The following is a 6,066-nucleotide window of genomic DNA, read 5'->3' on the forward strand; positions in this document are numbered from 1 at the left end:
GGCGTGCGTCAGGGCATGCCCATGTGGGAGTGACAAAGAGAGAGGACGTCTGTGCTGGCCCCAAGGCAACCAGAGTTGGTGTGTGTGCACTTGCAGTGATGCAAGTTCCAAGGCCTACGATTGACGGCGTGGGGAACGAGGGTAGGTGGAGAACAACTCCCTCGTAAGGACAGCGTTGTGGCAGTGATGGCGTGGGCAACCCTCATGACTATATACACATGCACATTTAAGAAGCTCGTTCATGGGATCGACGTCACGGAATTGGGGCGCGATCGGCGAGGCGATCTGGATCGTTCGCGTGGCAGGGCCGGGCTCAGGTAGGAGGTAAACCCGGGCAACGAATGGCGGGACGACGTGGCGCCGGGCGGGTGACGTGGCCTCTGGACGTGGGTGAGATGGCGACATACGATCCACGTCGGCACGAATTATGACGGGGGGAAATCCGACGGGATCACCCGCCATGATTTTGAAGTGGGGTGTGTCACCTCACCTCACCTCAGGCAGTGAGGGGAGCCTCCAGGTCGTCCCGCCATGTCGCCCACGTAGTACAGCTTGCAAGATGGGCGTTCAACATTGCCACCTCTGTTTTGGGGTTTGAGGGGGTGTTTCAGGGCATCGCGCAGGTCTGTCCAGGGGGTTTCAAGGGCATCGCGGGCAAGGGGGAGCTCAGTCCAGGTTTGCGCAGAGATGGCGGGCAAGGCGAAGAAGGGAGGGAGGACGGGAATGAGGGGCGCCTACTCTACACCTCCGCCAAAGAAGCCTGCTGGAAGGGCTGGGGGGGGAGCCAAAAAGCCGCCTGCGATGAGAGCCACGCGGTCGAGGGCGGGGCCAACGTCGGTTGAGCCGGTCAAAGAGGTGGGGGGGGAGCTCCTTCTTGCAGTGTCTCAGCCCAATGTTGTTCCGGAGCCTTCGCCGGTCAAGACTGCTGCTGTGACCGCGGAAAGGAAGAAGAAAGCGGGGAAAGGACCAAACAATGACGATGTTCCTCCATTGGCGGTTGTAGAACCGGAGCCATGCAAGGCTGTTGCTGTTGTGACCAAGGAAGGGAAGAAGGGGGCTTTAAAGGCCCAACAACCAGAACAAGTAAGATAGTTCCCGGTTTTACCTATGAATGTTCGGGTTTATCTGTGGACGTTTGGGTTTATTTGTTCCAATGTGTGCAGGGTTTGAAGATTGCAACGCCTCAGGGCCAAGATGCTCCTCTGTCGCCGGATGTATCTCAAGAGGCGTGCCAAGGTGCTGCTTCAAAGAAAGCTCCAAAGGCCCCAAAGGGCCCAAAGGAGATTCAACGCACAAAACAGGTAGGACTCTTCCTGTAGATGCCCGGGTTTATCTGTCATTGCCCGAAGATTTGTGTGGTTTAAGGGAAATTTGTGCCTGCTGTTAAGTGTTCACATGTGCAGGGTTTGAAGAGGGCAACACCGTTGAAGATTGATGCTCCTCTGTCGGCGGATGTACCTCGAGAGCCATGCCAAGGTGTTGCTTCAAAGAAGGCTCCAAAGGCCCCAAAGATTGCAACGCCTTTGAAGATTGCAATGCCACCGGGCCAAGATGCTCCTTTGTCGGCGGATGTACCTCGAGAGCAAGGCCAAGGCTCTTTTTTGAAGAAGGCCCCAAAGGCCCCAAAGGAGGCCCAACCAACAAAACAAGTAAGATTTGTGCAGGGTCAAGATGCTCCTTTGTCATCGGATGTACCTCATGAGCCATGCCAAGATGCTAGTATGAAGAAGGCCGTAGCCCCAAAGGCCCCAAAGGAGATCCAACCAACAAAACAGGTAGGAGAAATGCCTGGGTTTATCTGTCAGTGCCCGAGTTGCCTGGGTATATCTGTCAGTGCCCGAGTTTCGCTAGCTGTTAAGTGCTTAGGTGTTTAAGATGTGCAGGGTTTGAATCTGGTTAAAGGATCAGGCGCATTGAAGGGTCAAAAAAGCGGCCAGTCAAAGGAGGTGAGCAGCACAACGGGCACCCGACCAGGGGCTCCAAAGGCGCCTAAGGCTGCAAAGGAGGACCAACAAACTAAAATGGTAGGACTGTGCTCGGGTTTATCTGTCAATGCCCGGGTTTACCTGTCAGTGCCCGGGCATTGTGCAATTTTTTTGAAAATTGTGTCGGTTGTAAGGTGTTCACGGGTGGCAATGTGTGCAGGATATAATTGTGCTTGAAGGATCAAGTCCCTTGAAGGTTCATAAGAGTGGTCAAGCAAAGAAGTTGAGTGGCACAGCAAGCTCCGAGCCACCCAAGACACAGGTATGCAACAAACGGCCCTAGGCAGACTATTGCAATGAAAGTGTGCCTTGCAAGTGTTTTTGGTCCTTGCACCCGGGTTTATGTCTGAGTGCATTGTCATAGGTGAACAAGAGAAAGGCCAAGGCCGATGTGAAAGAGAAAGAAGGTACGGCGGTCCCCGAGCAACAATGTGAAGAGGTTGAAGAGGATGAAAGAGGTGGAAATCCGTGATCCTGTCGAGCGGAAACTTGCTGTTGACGAGGTAAGCCCCTCAAGTGTTGTGCAAGAAGCCAATGAATTGTCTTTTTTTATCTTATGGTTTTCCTTTTCTTTGATAAAATGGTTAGGTCAAGGTGAAAGGGCACACGGGCAAGGGGCAGTTGGAGAAGGTGCCGGAGGTTAAGATTGCTGTAAAGAGGGATGGTGTGAAGAATAAGGCTAAAAAGCATGTGGAGATGGGGCAAGAGGATGAAGGGCCGACGGATAAGGCTCTTGCCCTTGTCGGCTCTTCAAAGCGGCCCAAGCTTCAAGTAAAGAGAGCAAAACAATCAGGAGCAAGCTGTACTACCTCCACAACTATGGTAAGAAGTCCCTAGGTTTATCTGTCACGGCATGGTGTGCAACTTTCTCTCTGTCTCTAGTATTCTTGTTGCCCGGGTTTTATCTGTCAGGGCATGGTGTGCAACTCTCTCTCTCTCTCTCTTTCTCTCTAGTATTCTTATTGCCCGGGTTTATTTGTCACGGCATGGTGTGCAACTCTCTCTCTCTGTCTAGTATTCTTATTGCCCGCGTTTACCTGTCACGTCATGGTGTGCAACTCTCTCTCTGTCTAGTATTTTTTATTGCCCGGGTTTATCTGTCACTGACTTGCTTTGCCTTTTGTATTGTATTGGATGTAGACGCCTTATGTTGAGGTTATCAATGGGGGTAAGTTGGTGAGGATTTGTTGGGCTGAACCACCATGTGCGAGTCAGAACACTCTCATGGAGAAGAGATCACGGATGATTCAACACTTAAAGAAAGTACATGGGCTGGATGTCTTCATCCCTCAAAGGCTCGGAGGGCGGCCTCGAGGGAGTGTCAACAACGACGTGCCCAAGTCAAGTATACGAGATCAGGTACGGGACCAGCAGCGCTTTAAGGATGTGAGTCGAAAGTTTGCAGTAAATCACAAGAGGATTGAGGAGAGAGCAAAGAATAGGGCAGCCCTCACTTGGGACGTTCTTCCGCACAAGGCTCAAACGGCCATGAAGAAAGATACTTTTATCATGCAGTTTGTGGCCAACCACATGAAAACAATCGATCAAAGGGAAGAGGCAATGAAAAAGGAGATCAAGAGTCACGTGGAGGAAGGCTACGAATCTAGGGTAAGTTCTATGGTCATAGAAGACAACTTTACTATTTTAATTGGGTTTGTGTTTTTGTAAGTGCCCGGGTTTATTGTATGTCTGAGTTTAAATTAATCTGTTTTAATGCAGCGCCGGATCAAAGTGGGGACCTTGATTGCTCGTAGTGACGAGGATAAAAGCAGCGGGGGGAGTAGCGGAGGGAGTGATGACGAGTCTAACCAGGATGGGAGTGGGGATGATGATCCCGATTATGGTAGCGATGGGGATGCCGATGATGACGATGCTAGGAGTGACACAAGTGGTGGCGGTGATGACATAAGTGGTGGGAGTGACATAAGTGCTGCCAATGATGATGATGGTGGGGGTGACACAAGTGGTGGCGGTGACGACATAAGTGGTGGGAGTGACATCAGTGGTGGCGGTGATGACGATGGTGGGGGTGACATAAGTGGGGGCGGTGATGACGGTGAGGATGATGGGACTGATGACGAGGATGAAGGTGGTGGAAGTGGCAAAGGGGACAGTGAGGATGGCACCCAAGATGTTAGTAGTGACGAGGATGAGGCGCAAGAGATTTTATCTTCACCTGCTTGAGATTGTTTTGAGTGACTATGTCGTTTGTATGATTTTGTTCCACATACCTATCATCTCTAACATGGAATGTGAACTTTTCATTCTCTCCTTGGCTTATGCTAGGTGGTTAAAACAAATTTTTTGGTTTGACATGTTATCCACGTTTACATGTTCGGATGTTAAATTAAGTCTGGGTTTATGGATTGCCTGGGTTGATACATGTAACGGGTTTACTTTATCGGTTATCAAAATGCTGTTTGTATGAACTTGCATCACATACTCATCAGCTCTAGCATGCAATGTGTTGGCTTTCCCTTCCTCTCTTGGCTTAAGCTATGAAATTAAGTTGCTTCATAGTTTGAATAGTGTGCCTTGGGTAGACATCCATGGTATGTGTGAAAGCTTGTGAAGTGCGTAGATTTTGTGGTTGTATTTGCAAGCTGTCATTCAAGTTGTATTTACAAGCTGTGTTGTTTGGTATCATGGAAAATTTCACCATATGATTTAAAGCCTCTCTCCCTCTCCCTCTCTCTCTCTCTCTCTCTCTCACACACACACACACACACACACACACACACACACACACACACACACACACACACACACACACACACACACACACACACACACACACACACACACACGAAAACTCATCCAATGTTTTATGAGGCCTCATCGTGTTTTATGTTTTGGTGCGTTAGTCATGCATTTGGTTTTCCTTGGACAAGTTTAAGAAAAAACATTGACATTGCCATTGTGCCTAAGCTATTAGTAGTGGTAGTAGTATTAGTGCTTGTAGTGAAAATCCACAATGATGATGGTAGAAAGAGGAAAGGAAGATGCTGCCAAGAGGATAAGAGAATCATACTAGAAGGACAAATCTCTTCTCCACTTGCATCACGTACATTTCTACAACTAAACTATGTTGATAGTGTGTGTGTGTGTGTGTGTGTGTGTTTGAACATAATTAGTTTATTGTATAACTTAAATCTAACTATATAGACACTGCAATCTCTATCAAAGTTGAGAAAAACTATACACCTAATAGTTGCACAAGAAATACAATCCTAAGAGGGCATCGAGAATGAACTGCCACATAAAGAGGTAGCCCATGGTCAATTAAAATAGGTATGGAATTAAGTGTATAAAGCAGAGGTATTGAAAATTATTTTAGGGAAGGTAATGAGTCAAAATTCTCCATCACAAGACAAGAAGTAGTACTGCCGATAGGTTGAGCAAAACCCAAAACAGGTATAAGGTTGATTGAAAGAAAAACAAAAAGCCTATCAAGTTGTACAAAGTAAGAATAGTCCACTCCTTTACCACCATAATAATAAGTTTAAAACTTGCCTTATTCAGGTGAAAAGAGATGGTAGGTGATTGAGAGATCCAAGAATAGTACAAATAACCAAACATGAGATACAGATAAGCCCGGGCAAAACAACAAGACAAGAGGCAGATGTTTACTTCTCAGTTTCAAGTGAAAAGATATGGTAGGTGATTGAGAGGTCCAAAAATAGTACAAATAACCAAACATGGGATACAGATAAACCCGGGCAAAATAGCAAGACAAGAGGTAGATGTTTACTGCTCAGTTTTAGGTGAAAAGATATGGTAGGTGATTGAGAGGTCCAAAAATAGTACAAATAACCAAACATGGGATACAGATAAACCCGGGCAAGACAGCAAGGCAAGAGGAAAGGTACAATTCGATGAGCTGATGCCAATACTCCATGCATGGTTTCCCCATCATTGAACTTCAGATCAAACAAACGCTCATCGTCATTGTTTGGTCCGCATACCACGAATGTAACAAGGCATTCATAAGCATCAGACCCATGAAACAACAAGGCTTGTCGGCCTATCAATGCTCCTAGCTTTTCTTGAGCTCTTAGCCGTGGAGTCATAGGAAACAATG

General features: G+C 47.6%; 1 pseudogene; it reads left to right on the forward strand.

Moving 5' to 3' along the window:
* The first annotated feature begins 341 nt into the window (after positions 1–341).
* Positions 342–4,169, forward strand: LOC147437961 (uncharacterized; annotated as a pseudogene).
* The last annotated feature ends 1,897 nt before the right edge of the window (positions 4,170–6,066 follow it).

Source organism: Adiantum capillus-veneris, chromosome 17 (assembly GCF_014529385.1).
Source record: "Adiantum capillus-veneris isolate H3 chromosome 17, ASM1452938v2, whole genome shotgun sequence".
Classification (NCBI taxonomy): Eukaryota; Viridiplantae; Streptophyta; class Polypodiopsida; order Polypodiales; family Pteridaceae; genus Adiantum; species Adiantum capillus-veneris.